This window comes from Pleurodeles waltl, chromosome 10 (genome assembly GCF_031143425.1).
Source record: "Pleurodeles waltl isolate 20211129_DDA chromosome 10, aPleWal1.hap1.20221129, whole genome shotgun sequence".
Classification (NCBI taxonomy): Eukaryota; Metazoa; Chordata; class Amphibia; order Caudata; family Salamandridae; genus Pleurodeles; species Pleurodeles waltl.
In genome coordinates this window covers 342,367,078-342,387,271 of record NC_090449.1, presented here as the reverse complement: position 1 = coordinate 342,387,271, position 20,194 = coordinate 342,367,078, and the positions used below count along the sequence as shown (strand labels likewise).

At 47.1% G+C, this 20,194-nt stretch overlaps 1 protein-coding gene across 1 annotated transcript in view; it reads right to left on the bottom strand.

The window, feature by feature from the left end:
* SPSB3 (splA/ryanodine receptor domain and SOCS box containing 3) overlaps window positions 1-20,194 on the bottom strand; it is a 117,173-nt gene that overhangs the window by 58,250 nt on the left and 38,729 nt on the right. The gene's annotated exons all lie outside the window — the stretch shown is intronic.

Sequence of the window (20,194 nt, the reverse complement as noted above, 5' to 3'; positions counted from 1 at the left end):
GGATTACAATAATGCTGGAACACTGCAGATGAGGATCTTCACATACAGATCAACTCATCTCACCTTTATCTCAATATGCCTTACTCATCATCAAGGTCATCTTCAGCCTCATTCAGTATCTGATGACTGCACCCAAGGAGACATATAGAATTAACCCTTACATAATGTGCCAACTGGTCTGTCATGTTTACACCGATCACATTTTGCTGGAGGTTGTTAACCTATTTTAATTTACATTTCTTGATGTTTAGAAACCATACACTGAGAAGAAAAAGTTAAGAGATTTCTGCAGGACCGGGAATGTTTATTAGAGTGGAACCACTAATAGCAGACATTAGTGCAAAGCTCTCAAAGGTTCATTTGCTGTACTGACACTGTTCAGAACTGTGACATAATCCGAAGTGCCAGTGAAACCCAGAACCATTTTTATGCATTTATTTCTAGGGCACACTCGCATCTGTGGCCAATATGATGTTAGAACAATAAGAGACGCATCAAAGCAACGGAAGAGGGACACCTAACAGAACAGATATGTCTTCATCAGCTTACGAAACAGAATTCGTTTTGAATAATTTAAGAGGTAAATTATTCCAAAGGTATAGACACAAAACACCTAGAGATCTATTGCCTAGGCATTCTCGTTGGTAATGAGACACCTATAAAGACATCAGAGGTCCAGAGATCATAAATTTGACTTGAACATTTTAAGTCACTGGTGAGATGCACTTTGGGGCGGGGTTAAAGTAAGCCAGGTGCAACATACAAGGTACTTTGTAAAGAATCATGTTTTACTAAGCCAGTGAAGGAATGGTGAGCTTCATGCACCTGATCAAATTTAGAGAAGCCAGTTGAAAGCTGAAGCACCATATTTTGAATGTAGTGCAATTTGACGATGTGATAATGCAGCAGATCAACATAAAGGACGATCCTATTGTCAAGGCATGACACATGGTATAAGTTTTATTTACAGGGATGCACAACTACAAGTCTCGGTCCATTCAAAAACCAAGATTTTACAACAACCTGTCTGGGGAGGAAGTGTTACCTAAAGAGAAAGGCCTAAATGTTTTACACCATGTGAGAAGGTTCCCCCTGGAAATAAAAATATCCATCTTGTCTCCAAAAAGCTTGAGAATATCTGCAACCATGTAGCTTTGGGTGCTTGCCAGGCAGTTCCTAACAAGCATCACAAAGTTGTTATTCCTCTTGAGAAGCCTTATAAGAATCGTCTGCATAGGACAGCACCTGGAAACCAAAGCTGCAAATCAATGTCAGGACCTGTATATAGATGATAACATAGATTGGTTTAAGGGCAAACCACTGTCGGACACTGCATTTCAGAGACCACTCTTTGGGTTGGTAAGGAAGCAGGAGACTGCTGAATGAAAGACATTAATCATATTAGTCTAGTGCTTCCTCCGAGAGATCAATCTCAGGTGGATGTAGTGGCTAGTATGGTGCACCATACAGGGAGTGCAGAATTATTAGGCAAGTTGTATTTTTGAGGATTAATTTTATTATTGAACAACAACCATGTTCTCAATGAACCCAAAAAACTCATTAATATCAAAACTGAATATTTTTGGAAGTAGTTTTAGTTTGTTTTTAGTTTTAGCTATGTTAGGGGGATATCTGTGTGTGCAGGTGACTATCACTGTGCATAATTATTAGGCAACTTAACAAAAAAATATATATACCCATTTCAATTATTTATCATTACCAGTGAAACCAATATAACATCTCAACATTCACAAATATACATTTCTGACATTCAAAAACAAAACAAAAACAAATCAGTGACCAATATAGCCACCTTTCTTTGCAAGGACACTCAAAAGCCTGCCATCCATGGATTCTGTCAGTGTTTTGATCTGTTCACCATCAACATTGCGTGCAGCAGCAACCACAGCCTCCCAGACACTGTTCAGAGAGGTGTACTGTTTTCCCTCCTTGTAAATCTCACATTTGATGATGGACCACAGGTTCTCAATGGGGTTCAGATCAGGTGAACAAGGAGGCCATGTCATTAGATTTCCTTCTTTTATACCCTTTCTTGCCAGCCACGCTGTGGAGTACTTGGACGCGTGTGATGGAGCATTGTCCTGCATGAAAATCATGTTTTTCTTGAAGGATGCAGACTTCTTCCTGTACCACTGCTTGAAGAAGGTGTCTTCCAGGAACTGGCAGTAGGACTGGGAGTTGAGCTTGACTCCATCCTCAACCCGAAAAGGCCCCACAAGCTCATCTTTGATGATACCAGCCCAAACCAGTACTCCACCTCCACCTTGCTGGCGTCTGAGTCGGACTGGAGCTCTCTGCCCTTTACCAATCCAGCCACGGGCCCATCCATCTGGCCCATCAAGACTCACTCTCATTTCATCAGTCCATAAAACCTTAGAAAAATCAGTCTTGAGATATTTCTTGGCCCAGTCTTGACGTTTCAGCTTGTGTGTCTTGTTCAGTGGTGGTCGTCTTTCAGCCTTTCTTACCTTGGCCATGTCTCTGAGTATTGCACACCTTGTGCTTTTGGGCACTCCAGTGATGTTGCAGCTCTGAAATATGGCCAAACTGGTGGCAAGTGGCATCGTGGCAGCTGCACGCTTGACTTTTCTCAGTTCATGGGCAGTTATTTTGCGCCTTGGTTTTTCCACACTCTTCTTGCGACCCTGTTGACTATTTTGAATGAAACGCTTGATTGTTCGATGATCACGCTTCAGAAGCTTTGCAATTTTAAGAGTGCTGCATCCCTCTGCAAGATATCTCACTATTTTTGACTTTTCTGAGCCTGTCAAGTCCTTCTTTTGACCCATTTTGCCAAAGGAAAGGAAGTTGCCTAATAATTATGCACACCTGATATAGGGTGTTGATGTCATTAGACCACACCCCTTCTCATTACAGAGATGCACATCACCTAATATGCTTAATTGGTAGTAGGCTTTCGAGCCTATACAGCTTGGAGTAAGACAACATGCATAAAGAGGATGATGTGGTCAAAATACTCATTTGCCTAATAATTCTGCACTCCCTGTATAGAAGGCTAAAACATCTGGTAGGAGGGTCCCAGCCAGGTGTCCTATACCATGGGTGGAGCGCAGGGAATCCAACTACCAAGTGCTTTATTTGTGAATATGTAAGTGCCAGACCCCAAACCGTAGGGGGAGGCAACCCTTCCCTGCGACTGAAGTGCTGCTCAAGGCCTCCAGCCCCATCTGCATGCTGCTACCTGACTCCTATGTCTCCTCAAGACAGAGAGAGAAATAGTCTCATTTTCATTTTCCATTGTGGTTCATGGAAACAGAAGAATTCCTACCAAAACACTGAAATGTGGAAGATCATCGCATTGGCTATTTCTGTGTGCACGAATTCCAAACTATTCTGCTGTTTCCTGATCTTAGATGGGATTGGGGCTGGGTAGGGGATGCAAAGAGTGCCTGTCCTTAGTAATAAGCTTCAGTGGTGCCCACCAACAACCACAGGCACAAATTAACCAAGGCTAACTCAAATATCAAGGCAGTCTCAGTACTATGGCCTGAAAAAATCTGCTCAAGAGACACTTAGCCACAAACTGTTCAATGGCTTTAGCAAAGGCAGGCAAGAAGGTCATTGGTCTAATTTTTTTAAGTATTCGGGATCAGCGCGTCCTTTTTTAAGCAAAGTTACGACAATTGTTTAGAATTTTTTTATTTTATTTTTTACAAAAATCGCTAAGTATCCTTGTACTCAAGAAGAGTTAAATGCATGCAAGATGATGGAACCAAGAGTGCGCTCAAAACGTTTTATAACTGCAGGAAGGTAAGGCATGTTAGGTGAGCCACAATTAATATTATTTAATACTGCAGGCACCACTTCTTTAGACATCAGGGGGAGCTGGGTTGTAAATCTTTTTAAGCTTGGAGGTGGTGTGTTAGTACTACAGACACCAGAGGTACGAGAGATGTTTGCAAGGTTCTTGCCTAAGTGAGGGAGTGTGGGAACCTCTGTCATGCCACTGCGGAAGCCATTGGGGGTCTCGAAAGATTCACAAAAGGGTACATACTAATGTTATATAGGTGATCTGACCTTAGGGTATGCCAGGATGGGTACCCCCACTGCCTCCTTTCTTGTGTTTAAAGATGATTATATCATAGAAGGATTTCTGGATGGGATTGACCCTCCTGTAGCCAAAGCATGAAATTTGAAATTTTGGATAGTGACCCTGCCACTCTGCTCAGTTACGGCAAAATGGCAATGTGTACCTAAAGAGTCTGATGGGTTTTGTCCCTTCTGTCCTCAGGTGAGCAAGTCCACTGCACACGTTCTCATTTTTGTCTAATTTACCATCTGAACAGACGGAAGTGGATTCTGCCGCTTTGCTCAAGCCTGGGAATCAGGGACTGTAGATCAGTGACTCGGATCGTGAGAGTGATACTAGGCAATTCATTATATTTGCAGTCTCTCGTTTTCTGTTAAACATGTGGCGGCTCAGGCAAAAAAGGTTAGCCTCCTGAAGGATGCGCATGTAGACTGTTTCTGCTTTTAGAACTGCAAGATAGATGTGATGGGGATAGCAATATTTGCCAAGGGGTCCTGATCATTAAGGAATATGGCTGGGCTAGGATTATTGTATTGTTAATGAATGAATTTAAGAACTTATCTTTTTTATTGCTTCTTGTGTTTTAATGTTTTCATATTATTGTATGTTTTGAAATGTATTCACGTGCTTTTATGGCAGTAAAGCTGAATAAAGACATATGAATAAATAATATTACAATATGGAAAAGTGCACATGTTAAAGTGTAATAAATATATTAAAATGCATCCTCAGTCTTGAACCACATGATCATAAAGTACTACAAGCAATAAAGTGCTTTAGATACGTATTGCATTAAAGTCATTTCAAGGGGGGCGTGGCCAAGATGGCGGCGTGAGCGGACGTGTTGGTCCGAGCTTCGCTTCCCAGGCCTCTGGAATCGTCTTACGACCCCTGAGTTAGGAGTCCCATGGGGCCCGGCCGTGATGCCTGGTGTGGCGGGACTCCGGGGCCCCTGAGAAAACTGAGGATGCCCGCGGCTGGGTCGCTGCGTCTTGGGCCGGCGCCTGCGGCCGGCGGGCGCGGAGGGCCGCGGTTCCTGCCGTGACGTGGGTCTGGGGCCCGGTGGACTGCTGGCCGGGTGAGGGTGTGCGGCGGCGCACTTAGAGGGGGCCGAGGGCTCCCGGTGAGGCGGGCCCGCGACGAGGGCCCAGTGTTGTGCTGGGCGTTGGAGCTTGGGGAGCGGCGGTGCCCGCCTTGCTGGGCCTCCCGGAGAGGGGCCCTAGAGAAGACGGCGAGTGGGCGTGGGCGCTCCTGTGCTGCTGGGCGCTGTGGTGGAGGAGCCTGCCGGGACGCAGTGGGATTGGGCTACTGGCCGGCGGTCCGGTCGGCCCGCGGTGGCCTTATTTAAAGCTGAGGTGGGCTGTGTTGTGGAGAAGGCCCGCGGGGCACCCTGCATCGTGAAAGGCTGATGGCTACTGGTAAGAGTGTACGGCCAGGAGAATACGCCCCCAGTGGCGACGCGCAGAGGTCCGGCTGAGATACCTGCGCTTTCACAGTTAGAGGGCAGAGGTGATGGCGACCTCCAAGACCAAGCAGGACCGTACGGGTAAGAGATATGCTAACTGGGGGACGCCCGGTCCCGGGAGGGGCCCCTGAGGAGCCGCCATCCACAAGGTCCCCAGAGGCAAGGATGGAGACAGCAGAGGATGAGGCGGCCCCAGTTATGAAGGCTTTCCTTACCTCCTTGTTTGAATCGCTCCGTAGTGACTTGCAGGAACTCCGCAAAGACCTATCTCAAGAGGTGAAGGAGTTACGGGTTGAGCTTACCTCCTTGGGTGAGCGGGTAACACAGGTTGAGGATGGTGAAACTGCCCGCGGTGAGGAGGTGGCGGATCTGCAGCAGGAGGTTATACGCTTGCGGGAGCAGCAGGACCTCCTTCAGATGGCGGTGGAGGACCTGGAGAATCGGTCGTGCAGGCATAATATCCGCATTAGAGGGGTACCAATCGTGGCTGAGAAGGAAGACATTGGAGACTTTGTGGTGGCGTTGTTCCGCTCTGTTCTTGGAGTCCCGGGAGATCGTCCTGGATAGAGTCCATCGTGTGGGCCGATCTGGTGGAGCTGGGGACCGCCCGCCGGATATTCTGGCGTGTGTCCACAACTTTGGTCTAAAAGAAAGCATCTTGCAGCGAACACGCAACCTTACGCAGGTCCACTTTAGAGGACATCAGTTCCAATTATACCAGGACCTCTCGGTTCGGACTTTGCAACGGCGGCGTGAGTTTAAACCTATTACAGAGCATTTGCGTGCACATGCTATGTCGTACTCGTGGGGTCATCCGTTCCGCCTTGTCTTCCGTTGGGAGGATCAGCTTCGCCAGGTGAAATCTTTGACGGAGTCAAACCGCATCCTGGGCTTGGAGGGAGATACCCAGGGCCCGGACTTGAAGCTGGGTCCGGCCGACGGGATTCGTCCACGCTGGTGGAGGAAGGAGAGAAGGAGGAAACAGCAGCACCCTACTGTGTCGGAGCAGATCTCGGAACGTCACTCGGCAGTGAGCAGCATGGCAGCTGGGACAAGTGCCTAGGCGAGGGGCTGCTGGACGGCTATAGGTTGCTTGTTGCTGGCCTACGGCCATTTGAGCGGGGCCTGGGCGGCGGAGCCGATGGACTTGGTGGGCGAATTTGTGTGGTTCTACGGCCCTTCTGAGATCTTTTCCTCTTTGTGATGTATGTGAGACGACTTCTTTGTTCTGAGCACCTGCTGTGCGTTATGGTTATATGTTGGTATGCTTCCCTGCGAGTCTGGCCCTTATGGGTTATAATGGTGTGGCCATGTGACTTGGAGCGGTTGAGGTGCTGCTCTGGGTCTTGGTCCCTCCGTGGATCTCCTCCCCCCACCCCCAGCAATTTTTTCCCTGAGATGTATGACAGTTAAGTGCTTAAGTTTGAATGTCCGTGGGCTTAACAGTCCGACCAAGCGGTTAGCGATACTGTCAGGGCTAGAGAAATCCGGGAGTCATATCTGTTTATTACAGGAGACACGCTTGCTGCATAAGGACACATTTCGCATGCGTTCGTGGTGGTTCCCTAGGCAACTCTGGTCTTCAGCAACCACGAAGCATGCTGGGGTGGCAATACTGCTTTCAAGGACCTTTCCTGGGGAAATAGTTGGGAAGGTACACGAAGTGCAAGGCAGGTTTCTGGCTATTAGAGTAAGACTTGGGCCCTTCTTTTTCACTATTGCTTCTCTCTATGCTCTAAATGCCCAGCAGGAGGCCTTACTGAGACACGCGGTGTCCCGGACACTTAGCTCGCCAGACAGTGCCATTTTGGTAGGTGGAGATTTTAATCTGGTGATGGACAACAAGCTTGACCGCTCGGGTCAACGCTTTGGGCAGGCGGGGGCGTTATCAGAGGCGGGGCGCCAGTGGCTGGCTGAATGTGGGTTGGAGGATGTTTGGAGGAAGCTGCATCCAACGCTCCGGGATTACTCCTTCTATTCAGCAGCGTCCAAGACCTATGCACGGCTCGATCTTTTCCTGGCCTCGCACAAGTTTATGCCCCAGGTCAGGGAGGCCACGATTGAACCTAGAGCCTTGACCGATCGTGCTCCAATTACTGTAGAGCTTGCCATGGAGGTGGGCCGGGTGGGTACCCCGAGCTGGCGCTTTAGGGATTCCTTGCTCCAGAGTGTGACAGTGGTGGAGTCGCTCCGGCGCGCGATCTCAGACTACATTAGCTTTAATGACGATGGCAGCACTTCCTTGGAGACTATGTGGGAGGCCCTGAAGGCCGTGGTGCGGGCGAGGTAATGGCACTGTCCGCGAGAGAAAATAAGGCAAGGAGGGAAATAAGGGAGGAGTTGGAGCAGAGGGTGGCTGTACTGGAGCGATATATTTAATCTACTGTTCTGAGATGTGTTGTATTTTGTATGTTTATAAAAATAATAAACAGATTTGATCCATAAAGTCATTTCAAGATCCTAGGTCTAAGACAAAAACGTGCATAAAAATATATTTAAAACACTTTAAAAAAAAAAAAACCTTTCCCATTTCTTATAACCAGAGAACACTTCAACAAAATCCCTTCATATCGAGGGTTCAGGCACTTGCAGGGAGGGGAGAGGAAATTAACCTTCTAATTTCCTAATCAAATATTGATGTCTGCGTCAAGATTCTGACCAAAAGGAGCCTTGGTTCCCTTAAGTATAATTAACCTTGACTGTTCTTCTCAGTTTTAGTCACTCTCAACGCCACTTTGCTCCTTTTTAATATGTTTTATAACAAAGTAGCCTAGTTCTTTAGGGTTTCCTTTATGATTTTCCCAGATATGGTTTGCAATGGGGTAAGAGTAATCTTGATTCTTTATAGTACTTATATGTTAGGGAAATCTCACCTTTACTTAATTTGTTGTGCTACCCTCAAAATTGTTACTGGAAGTACACTGTGGCACATAAACAACAATCTAATTCGTATATAATGTATTCTTTAAATTTCTATTGCTGTTACTGTGCAATTCATATGTTGTTTAATTCACTCCATATATGCAAGCTTTGCATTTTGTGCATTTCCAGAAACCAAATTTTGTGAGCCAACTCATTTTAAAAGATTTTAAAGGTGGCATATGGCTTTGCGTCAATAGGTCTCTCAGAGCAGGTACTTTTCTGTTAGTAATCTGTATTATCAATACGAACTTCTTTCAAATGTTCATCCTAATGAAAGATTCTCCAGTTCCCTTTTATTATTCTTTTTAATTCATGATGCTATGTGTTATAAACCATAATAAAACAGTTATTATTTTGTTCTGTATGTACTTTATTACAGATTACTAACAAATCTTCCCTTGTTTTGGCCTGAGCTCTTGAAACAGCATTTTGAAGGACATCAAGAGGACAGCCTCGCTGTTGAAAACACGTTATCATTTTCTTAGCCTGACATTCGAAATCCATCATTGCTAATAGTTTTGTCTGGCACGTAACAGTTCTCCAAATGGCACACTCCACGTCAAGGCTTTAGGATGCCCACTGTTCACATGGAAGATGCTATTACAGGAAGTAACACTACAATTAAGATCCCCGGGGAAGTAGCACTAAATTAATTTTGCTACAAACTTTCCTAACATAAACCTCAAAGTCCAAAGAATTCATCTTTATCTGCACTAATAGTATGAGTGAATCTCAAATTATACTCAATATCATTCAAGGTGGAGATGAACAATTCCCAACTTTCCATATCTCCTTTCCAAATAACAAACAAATCGTAGATAAAACTGGTCCATAACTTAATGTGTTTCAACATATTAAGATTGTTTCCCAGTAGCCCTGCAGGGCCCGGGGACTGCCACCTCCCAGGGCTTTAAGCAAATGACCTGGGAGGGGGGTGGGGGGCGGCTTTAAACGTAAGCACGGGAGACTCCTGCAGCCCTGGGGACCAACACCTTCCCAGGGCTTGAAACGAAAGACACGCGGGGGCCGCCTAGCCCACTCTCACAAAATAATTTAATAATTAGGCCGGGCCCTGGGTGATGGGGTCCCCGGAACGGAGATTGGCCATGGGGAGGAGGGACCACAAGGCTTCTGGCTCCCTCAGGGACAAGGTCCCAGAGACTAAGATCGGCCCTGGGGAGAGGGGCCTCCACCCAAAACAACAACAACAAAAAAATACTAGGCTGCTGCTGCACACGGCCAAAGGATGTGTTGGATGTGTACAGGTGTTCGCTAAATATATATATTATATATTAAAAAATTCATGCCCTTGCCATGCACAGTTTTTTGCTCAAAACTTTTACTACAAATGTTACATTGATATCATCAAAGTTATATAAGATGTCACAAGTGCTGTAATATATGAGAAAATTAGCAGTGCATGGCGAGGGTGTGAGTTATAGTTATGTTAGGGAACAAGTTCTAGTTACTTGAAATAAATAACTATAACTGGTGAATTTCTGTGGTTTTGTATGTTTAAAATGCCAGCCTAACTATAACGTCCCTGTAACCCCTATTTTTTCATTGAATTTTATTTATTTTTAATTATTTTTTTTATAAGTGAAGCAAATGTAATTACGATATGCTAAGCCAACTCTGTGCCACGCATGACCAACCCCCTATAACCACCCAACTCCACACCATGAGTCTTTCGGCGTGCACAGTGGGGGTTGACTGCAGGGCCTGCAGCTACACCACCCAACCCCTCCATCAAGGTCAATCAATTCAATTCAAAGCTTGTTTTAGTTAATTAAAGCCATAACAATTATACAGAATAAAACTGTACTTTAAATAAATTGCTATTAACTTAAAATAAATAAAAGGCCTATGATGGAGCACAAATTTCACACAGTACGTATGGTGAGACGTTGAGATGTTGGGCCAGTTACTCACCAATTCTACTTGATGCCTCTTGGCAGCCTATGCCAACACGTAATTTACCAATAAGCTACAGTTAAGATTGGGTATCTATGCGTTTAGCAGTAGGGATTAAAATTAAGAGACTCAGGAAGCTTTAGTCAACGCTAGGGCCAAAGATCTGACACATTTTCAGTTTAGTTGGGAATCACTTGGATATAAGCACCCTATTAGGGCTTCCCTGCAAGACTGGATACCTCGGACGTTGAAGCATCTCTTTAGGAGTTGCTGCCTGAGGTCACTCAGCTTGGGGCAAATGCAGACAATGTAAATGAGTTCTTCCTCGTGGCTATTACAGTGCCTGCATGAAGTTTGTAAGGAAATGCCTCCTTGGCATGGTTACCCCCTGACGTTTTGCCTTTGCTGATGCCAAGTTATGATTTGAAAGTGTGCTGAGGCCTGCTAAACAGGCCCCTTCACCAGTGTTATTTCCCTAAAACTGTACCTTTGTCTGCACAATTGGCACACCCTGGCATCCAGGTAAGTCCCTTGTAACTGGTACCCCTAGTACCAAGGGCCCTGATGCCAGGGACGGTCTCTGAGGGCTGCATGTCTTATGCCACCTTGGAGACCCCTCACTTAGCACATACACACTGCTTGCCAGCTTGTGTGTGCTGGTGGGGAGAAAATGACTAAGTCGACATGGCACTCCCCTCAGAGTGCCATGCCAACCTTACACTGCCTATGGCATAGATAAGTCACCCCTCTAGCAGGCCTTACAGCCCTAAGGCAGGGTGCACTATACTACAGGTGATGGCATAGGTGCATGAGCACTATGCCCCTACAGTGTCTAAGCAAAACCTTAGACATTGTAAGTGCAGGGTAGCCTTAAGAGTATATGGTCTGGGAGTCTGTCATACATGAACTCCACAGCACCATAATGGCTACACTGAAAACTGGGAAGTTTGGTATCAAACTTCTCAGCACAATAAATGCACACCGATGCCAGTGTACATTTTATTGGGAAATACACCTAGAGGGCATCTTAGAGATGCCCCCTGAAAACATACCCGACTTCCAGTGTGGGCTGACTAGTTATGTCAGCCTGCCACACACCAGACATGTTGCTGGCCACATGGGGAGAGTGGCTCTGTCACTCTGTGGCTAGTAACAAAGCCTGTACTGGTTGGAGGTGCTTCTCACCCCCCCCTGCAGGAACTGTAACACCTGGCGGTGAGTCTCAAAGGCTCACCCCCATTGTTACAGCGCCACAGGGCATCCCAGCTAGTGGAGATGCCCGCCCCCTTCGGCCATGGCCCCACTTTCGGTGGCAAGGCCGGAGGAGATAATGAGAAAAACAAGGAGGAGTCACTGGCCAGTCAGGACAACCCCTAAGGTGTCCTGAGCTGAAGTGACTCTGACTTTTAGAAATCCTCCATCTTGCAGATGGAAGATTCCCCCAATAGGATTAGGGATGTGCCCCTCCCCTCAGGGAGGAGGCACAAAGAGGGTGTAGTCACCCTCAGGGCTAGTAGCCATTGGCTACTAACCCCCCAGACCTAAACACACCCCTAAATTGAGTATTTAAGGGCCCCCAGAACCTAGGAAGATAGATTCCTGCAACCTGAAGACAAAGGACTGCTGACCTGAAGCCCTGCAGATAAGACGGAGACACCAACTGCTTTGGCCCAAGCCGCCTGTCTCCCCACTTCAAGAAAAACTGCAACAGCAACGCGTTCCCCAGGGTCCAGCGACTTCTGAAGCCTCAAAGGACTACCCTACATCTAAAAGGACCAAGAACTCCCAAGGACAGCGGCCCTGTTCCAAAGAAACTGCAACTTTGCCACAAAGTAGCAACTTTTAAAGACCACACGTTTCCTGCCGGAAGCGTGAGACTTTCCACTCTGCACTCGACGCCCCGGCTTGACCTGCGGAAAACTAACTCTACAGGGAGGACTGCCCGGCGACTGCGAGCCTGTGAGTAGCCAGAGTTGACCCCCTCCTGAGTCCCCACAGCGACGCCTGCAGAGGGAATCCAGAGGCTCCCCCTGACCGCGACTGCCTGCTTCAAAGAAACCGATGACTGGTAAACACACTGCACCCGCAGCCCCCAGGACCTGAAGGATCCGACTTCCAGTGCAGTAGTGGCCCCCAGGAGGCCCTCTCCCTAGCCCAGGTGGTGGCTACCCCGAGGAGCCCCCCCCCTTGCCTGCATCGCTGAAGAGACCCCTAGGTCTCCCATTGAAACCTATTGCAAACCTGACACCTGTTTGCACACTGCACCCGGCCGCCCCTGTGCCGCTGAGGGTGTACTTTCTGTGCTAAGTTGTGTCCCCCCCCTCGGTGCCCTACAGAACCCCCCAGGTCTGCCCTCCGAAGTCGCGGGTACTTACCTGCAGGCACTTACCTGCAGGCAGACTGGAACCGGGGCACCCCAATTTCCATTGAAGCCTATGCGTTTTGGGCACCACTTTTACCTTTGCACCTGGCCGGCCCTGAGCTGCTGGTGTGGTAACTTTGGGGTTGCCCTGAACCCCCAACGGTGGGCTACCTTGGTCCCAACTTTGAACCCTGTAAGTGCGTTACTTACCTGTGAAACAGACAAATACTTACCTGCCCCAGGCACTGTTGAATTTTGCACTGTGTCCAATTATAAAATAGCTTATTGCCATTTTTGCCAAAACTGTACATGCTATTGTGATGATTCAAAGTTTCTAAGATACCTGAGTGAAATAAATTTAATTTAAAGTATTGTTTGTAAATCTTGAACCTGTGGTTCTTAAAATAAACTAAGAAAATATATTTTTCTATATAAAAACCTATTGGCCTGGAATTGTCTTTGAGTGTGTGTTCCTCATTTATTGCCTGTGTGTGTACACAACAAATGCTTAACACTACCCTCTGATAAACCTACTGCTCGACCACACTACCACAAAATAGAGCATTAGAATTATCTCTTTTTGCCACTATCTTACCTCTAAGGGGAATCCTTGGACTCTGTGCATGCTATTTCTTACTTTGAAATAGTACATACAAAGCCAACTTCCTACAACATTGAACCAGGATGCTTCCAAAACTGGTATATTGGCCTGGGTTGGTATGTTGCCCAGACAAAGCCATTAAGCCACGCTTTATGCACGCCAAAAATGGAGTTGAAAGATAGGTGGTAGAAGCCAGTGTGGTGTATTGCTGAACAACACACTCTTGTTGAAGGCCTGTGGGCCTCCTTACGGTGGTCATAGCCTCAGAAGGCATGTTGAGGTAGCCAAATTTTAAGACCTCATGAGCCAAATTGCAAAATTTAGCTGCTTGGGGTTTGTGTGCCTCAGCATGCCATGCCTTTGCTTGAGTAGGCCCGGCCTGCTGAGAAGCTTCTCGTGAGGCACTTGGGAGAGGTTGAGGAGGGTGGTGAACCCTCCTCCTGTCCCTGTGACAGTTCCTGCCAAGCAAAAGCAAACCCTACACTTTCAGCAAGCAGGAGCAGTCTAAATGCTCCTGCTGTCATGCGGGCAAGGAAAGAGATGAAACTATTGCTCCGCACGCATTTAAAGCAGGAGGTAGGGAGTCGGCTGAGGCTGCAGGGGCCTTGAGGTTCCGCCGGCAGTTGTGTCTTTTACAAATATAAAAAAGAAAAAATGTGTTTTCTGTGCAACGTTAGCTTGTAAAGGTATCTGATGGGGGCTCTCAAGGAATAATCACATTGGCAAAGTTAAAGACAAACAAGATCAATGGAGAGATTTCCTCAGCGCCCTTTAGGCAGCTGTAGTGTAGGCGCTGCACTATACATTTATCCAACGATGTAGTATTTACTAATTAGCCAGTAGAAAGTATTCCAGTTGGGTAGACATTCTGCATAAAATTACGGCCTCTCTTGAATAAATACGCTGGGCAAGATTCATTCTGGCATGATGCTCAGTTCAGGCAATTTAAACCTCAGTGAGAAGCTTTTACAGATATAAACCAAGCAGGTGCCCAAGTTGAAGCTCTACTTCTGTAAAGTGAGACAATGCAAGTGTTTATTCTCTGCATTTTCACCTTTAAAAGTTATTTCTAAACCTTGTTGAGTTCAAAACAGAGCAAAGGAAACTCGTCAGGTGGTTGAAAGATTGAAAAAGAAATTCTTTACTCTGGGAGCAACTGAAAAGCTCAAAGAAAGCATACAGAAAGCAGCTGCGAGAAGAAAAGAATGCGGCAAGAGACATCCTTTGGACAAAAACAACATTCAGCGGAAGGCAGAATAACCCCAGGCAATTTTGGGAAACCATTAATAATCTCAACTCAGAATTATAAATAACTCCAACATCTCAGAGTCTAGGTAGGCCAACTATCTCTCTGAAACCTTCTGTATAAAACATCAGAGTACTGGTGTTCATGCTTCAAAAAAAAATCAATCAAATTTTAACTTAGCCAGAAGCTCTCTAGCCTCTGCAGGAAACAACTCCAAATACTCTCCCCCCCCCCACCTTAATCCACAAAACAATATGTAAAGTACGTCATGATAATGCTCTGGGGCCCAATGGCGAGCCACAGGCAATTTTCAAAAAGGACGCAGTTTTGATTGGGGGTCCTAGCATCATTATTCCAGGAAATCCACCTCAGTGGTATCATTCTTGAAAGTTGGAGATGCTCCATCATAAACCCAATACACAAGGGTGGTGATAGGGCAAACCCTGCCAATTGCAGGCTTATTGTCCTGCTTGACTGAGGCAAAATACTACGCTCCCTTTATCTGGCGGACCTAACAGAATGGTCAAATAAAAACAATTTTATCCCCACCCCAAAATGGCTTCAGGAAGGGAGTGGCCACCACAACAAACATCTTAGCTACTGCCTTTCTGGTTGATCAATGCAAACGGCAGAAGGAGGATTTACACCCTGGCTTCACTGACTTCAAATCTGCTTTTGATTGAGTCAATAGATTGAGTCAATAGAGAGTTGCTCTGGAGAAAGATGAAACGCTGGGGCTTACCAGATTAACTCCTGAAAGTGATAATTTACTCTGCACAGACATGTGGGTTCAAAGAAAAATTGGAAATGTCCAGGAAGATTCCAACATATTAAGGTTTAAAATAGGGTTTAGTGCTAGCCCCTCGGTTGTTCAATCTTTTTAACGCAGACTTTACTTCCACCTTAGATGAAGAAAACTCTCATCCCCCTCATTTGGGTCTATTTCGCCTCACCCATTTATCATATGCAGACAACATCATGCTCCTTAGCCAAACCAAGGTGGGACTACAAAGATCACTGAACGCACATGCCAACTAAGGAAGATCCAATCATTTGGACATTGACACAACTAAATCCAAAATAATGACCGTAGGCAACTGATCATGTTGTGACTCGAGAATTGTGTTAAATGATATCCAGCTGGAATCTGCACCACACTACAAACACCTGGGCATATATTTTGATATGCAAGGAACTTTCATGCAGGAGAGTCAATATATCGAGATGAAGGGCTCAGCACTTATACGTGCTTTTATCACCTTGGCTAGAAAATTACACAGGACCTCCTAACATCCGCTCTTAACGGCTATGGCGTCAACATTACTGCCTACACTCACGGCAATGTGAGGCCTGGATGCCTTGACAATAGACAAAATCTAGATGAACACAATTAGACGAGTTTTCAGCCCACATCTCCAGGTCAACTTTCCCTAGAATTTGGCCTAACGAGGCAAGACTTGACCAGAGAGGTTCAGCTAGAAAGACCTAATAAAAGATCAGTCGTACCCAAGACTTTCTGAACAGCGCCCTCCGGACAGCACTCCAAAATGACCAGCAATCGGCTCACAACAAATAGCTGTATGTTTCCATCAATCAGTTGTGTTTGAAAGAACTGTGGGACATAGTTGTGCCATACAACACTTTCAAAAAGGGAATTAATAGGGCAAACTGCTACTCCCTTTGATTGAGGACAAAGCCAAATTCTGTGCCCACTCCCACACTTGGATGGTTCTAAAGCATAACATCACACTGGCTTCTGCCACGTATCTTTCAACTCCATTTTCGCCACTCATAAAGCGTGGCTTAATGGCTTTATATCTGCACAACATAACAACCCAGGCCAATATACCAGCACACTGACCACCTCGACCCCCAGCTCCGGGACCGCCACCTCCCAAGGGCTAAATTAATACAATTATGCGGGGTGCATGGTGAATCCCCGGGCCTCAGGGATCACCACCTCCCCGGGGCAATAATACGTAATGATCAGTGGAGGTCCCCAGGACCTGGGTACCATCACATCCCCGGGGCCAATTCATGTTTTAAAATAGAATGGGGGGCCATGTGGCCCCCTCCTGGGCCATATATGGATCTGGGGACTAACACCTCCCCGGGTAAGCCTGTGAACATCAAAGGGGTGGGGCGGTTTGGCCCCGGTTGGGGCTACAAGGATGAGTGAGAGATGTTTGTCAAAGCTTCCGAATCATGAACAGAAGGAGTGGGAGAGGCGGAAAAGGGTAAGCAGTTCCTCTGTAGTGCACTGTCAAAGGACAGTGGGTACCTGGAGGTGAAGTTTCAGCATTTTGTATTTCCATTGTTGGCAAAGAGATCTACTTTGCGGAACATCCCACCCATGGAAGTATGGGAGTAAGACGTGTGGGTGGGGTCCCATGCTAGGCAGGTCTGCAAAATTGTTATCCGCTCCCGGTCGGTAGGTACTCTACCGGTAGAGGTACGGCGTGGTGGACTTCCCATCATCAAATGCTGTGGGCTGTGTAGAGTGAGTGACACCTTGCTTCCATAGGTAAAATATGGTGGTCATGTTGTCTGTACAAATGAGGACTACTTTGTGCTGCATGTGACAAAAGAACGCCTTAAGGGTTAGATGGATGTCAAGCAGCTCCATAGTTGATGTGGAGACCTTATCGATGGGACGTTCACATTCCTTGGCCGGTCAAATTCTGTAAGTGCTGCCCCACCCTCTGAGGAAGGCACTGTTTTTGATCATCTGAGCACTGGATCGCGAAAAGACTTGACCTTCCAGCAGGTTGTTGGTGTCCCCCACTGGAGAGAGCGAGAGTGTGGCCCCAAGGCAACACCAGATATTCCCAATGACCCTGTGATTGTGCCAACTATGCAGCTAGGCACTCCGGCAATGTACACGTGTAACGTGGCATGAGGAACTATGGCAATACAAGAGGCCATCATGTTGCGGAGGCGCAAGACTGTCCTGATGGTTACTTGACCTGTGTAGGAAAGTAGCCTCTTTCTAGCTTGGTTACCCCCACTTTTGGTCTGTTTGTCAGTGTGGTTGAATGTGTTCATTGGGATCCTGCTAACCAGGACCCCAGTGACTGTGCTCTCTCCGCAAAATGTGGTTGCTGGTAACCTTTTATCCCCACAAGTGGCATACTGGTGCCCATATGTAAGTCCCTAGAATATGGTACCTAGGTACACAGGGCATTGGTGCTCCAGGGGATCCCCATGGGCTGCAAGAGTTATTCTGCCTCCCATAGGGAGCCTAAGCAAAGGGTTCTGCAGGCCTGCCATTACAGTATAGGTGAACTGGGTCCACGCACCCAGTTTTACTATAGGTCACCACACCAAGTCACCCCAATTGTAGGCCCTCTCAGCCCAGAGGGCAGGGTGTAGGTACCTGTGTGTGAGGTGCCCCACAAACACCAGATCTATTTTCCTGAACTTTGTGCCACTGTTGCAAGTATGATTTCATGCACTTTGGGGGCTCCTTAGAGGACCCCCAGCATTGCTACCTCCAGTCTTACAGGGTTTTCCGGGCAGCCCAGCTGTTGCCACCCCTCAGACAGGTTTTTGCCCTCCTGCTGCTTGATCTGATCAAGCCCAGGAAGGCAGAACAAATAATTTCTTTTGAGAGAGGGAGGTAATACATTTGGTGCCCTCCGTGCATAAACCAGTCCACACCGGTTCAGGGTCGCCCAATCCCTGCTATGGCGCGAAACTGGACAATGGAAAGGGGAGTGACCACTCCCGTCCATCATCACCCCAGGGGTGGTGCCCAGAGCTACTCTAGAGGGTCTCTGGGTTCTGCCATCTTGATTATAAGGTTAGTAGGGAACTCTGGTAGCATCTGAGCGGCCAGGCCAGGCAGGTGACGTCAGAGCCCCCCTCTGATAGGTTCTTACCTGGTTAGGTGACCAATCCCCCTTTCAGGGCTACTTAGGGTGTCTCTCTTTAGTGGGTCTTCAGAATCGGCTTGCAAGATTCCAGCAGGACTCCTCTGCATCCTTCACTTAGACTTCTAGTCTCTGGCCATCCAGAACTGCGAGTATAACCTCCAGGTCCCAAAAAGCTGTTTCGAAGAAGAAAGGGCTCTTCAGCAACATTGTTTCCAGGGCTCCTGCCAGCTTTGCAACAATTTCCTTGCCGTGCATCCTCAGAAGACTGCAACGCTTCAGCCTGCACAAGAAGAAGGAGGAATCCCTCTTGGAGTGAAGGAGTCACTCCCCTGCTACCGCAAGCACCTACAACTAGCGACGACTGGCTGCGAAAATCCCCTCTCCTGCTAAGCTGCGTGGATCCTGCATCACAGGAGGTAGTCCGGAGTAGTCCTCTTGGTCCTTCCTGCCATCAGTACAACTTTGGTGGAGGTAAGCCCTTGCCTTCCTACGCAGGACAGCACCCCCATGCACTGTCTCTTGCAGTTGCCAAGGCTTGTTTGCATCTCTTCCAAGGGATCTTCAGGCGACGTGTAGCTCCAGCCTCCAGCACTCCATCCTACAAAGTACTGCCTCCTGCGTGGTTGTCCTGCGGCGTGGGATCCACTTTTGTAGTGTTGCATGTGCTCATTCTGCAACTCCTGTGTCCCCGTCCTGTGGGACTCCTGTAGGTGCTGCCTCTGCTCCTGTGGATTCTCTGCGACACTGAGGGTCCCCTGAGACTTCCCCTCCTGGGCTGAGTCCTCCTGGTCCTCGGCAGCACCTCTTTTCCACTAACCGTGAAGTTGCCCTGGCCAAGGCTTGTTGGTGGAAACCCTGTAAGAACACCAGTCTGCAATCTTCCTTCCGGTGTGGGACATCTTCTGCACCTATCTAAAAATCTTCTCCGGCTCCTGGGCTGCAGTGCTGACCTGTTCTTCAGCACCAAGCAGCTCCTGCATCCGCTGCTGGGTGGGTAGTACCTCTTGCTCCTATTGGACTCCACTGTGACTCTTGGGACTTGGCCCCCTCTCTCCACAGGTTGTCTTTCTTCAGGAATCCACCGCTGGTTTTCTTGCAGTCTTCTCTGGGTGTCTTCTTTTTCTCCTTTTGGGTGGTTTGGGGAAAATCCAGTGTTTTACTCCTGCATTCCTGGTCGCTGGGGGGTACTGTGTTACTTAGCTTTGTGGTTCTCTAGTACTCCTAGCTCCCCTCTACACATTTTACATACCTAGGTGGGGTTATATTGTTTGCATTCTATTTTTTTAGTATATGGTTTGTGCTCCCCCTAGGGTCACAATTGGTTATTACTGTTAGCACTGTTTTCTAACCTTATCTATGCCTATTTCTGATTGCTAGTGTATATATTTAATGTATTACTTACCTCCTAAGGGCGGGCCACCGGTCTAGTATTTTGTGGTGATTTGTGCCAAAAATAAAGTACCTTTATTTTTGTACAACTGAGTGTTTTCTTTCATGTGAGTAAGTGCTGTGTGACTACAGTGGTATTGCATGAGCTTTGCATGTCTCCTAGATAATCCTTGGCTGCTCATCCACAAGCGTGGCTTCTCAACACTGCCTAGACTTCACTAAGAGAGTATACTTGGACTTGGTATAAGGTGTAAGTACTACAGGTACCCACCACACACCAGGCCTGCTTCCTACATTGGTAGCAGCGGTGGAATAAGCCCTTGCAATTGCCTTACCACTCTGTCACTT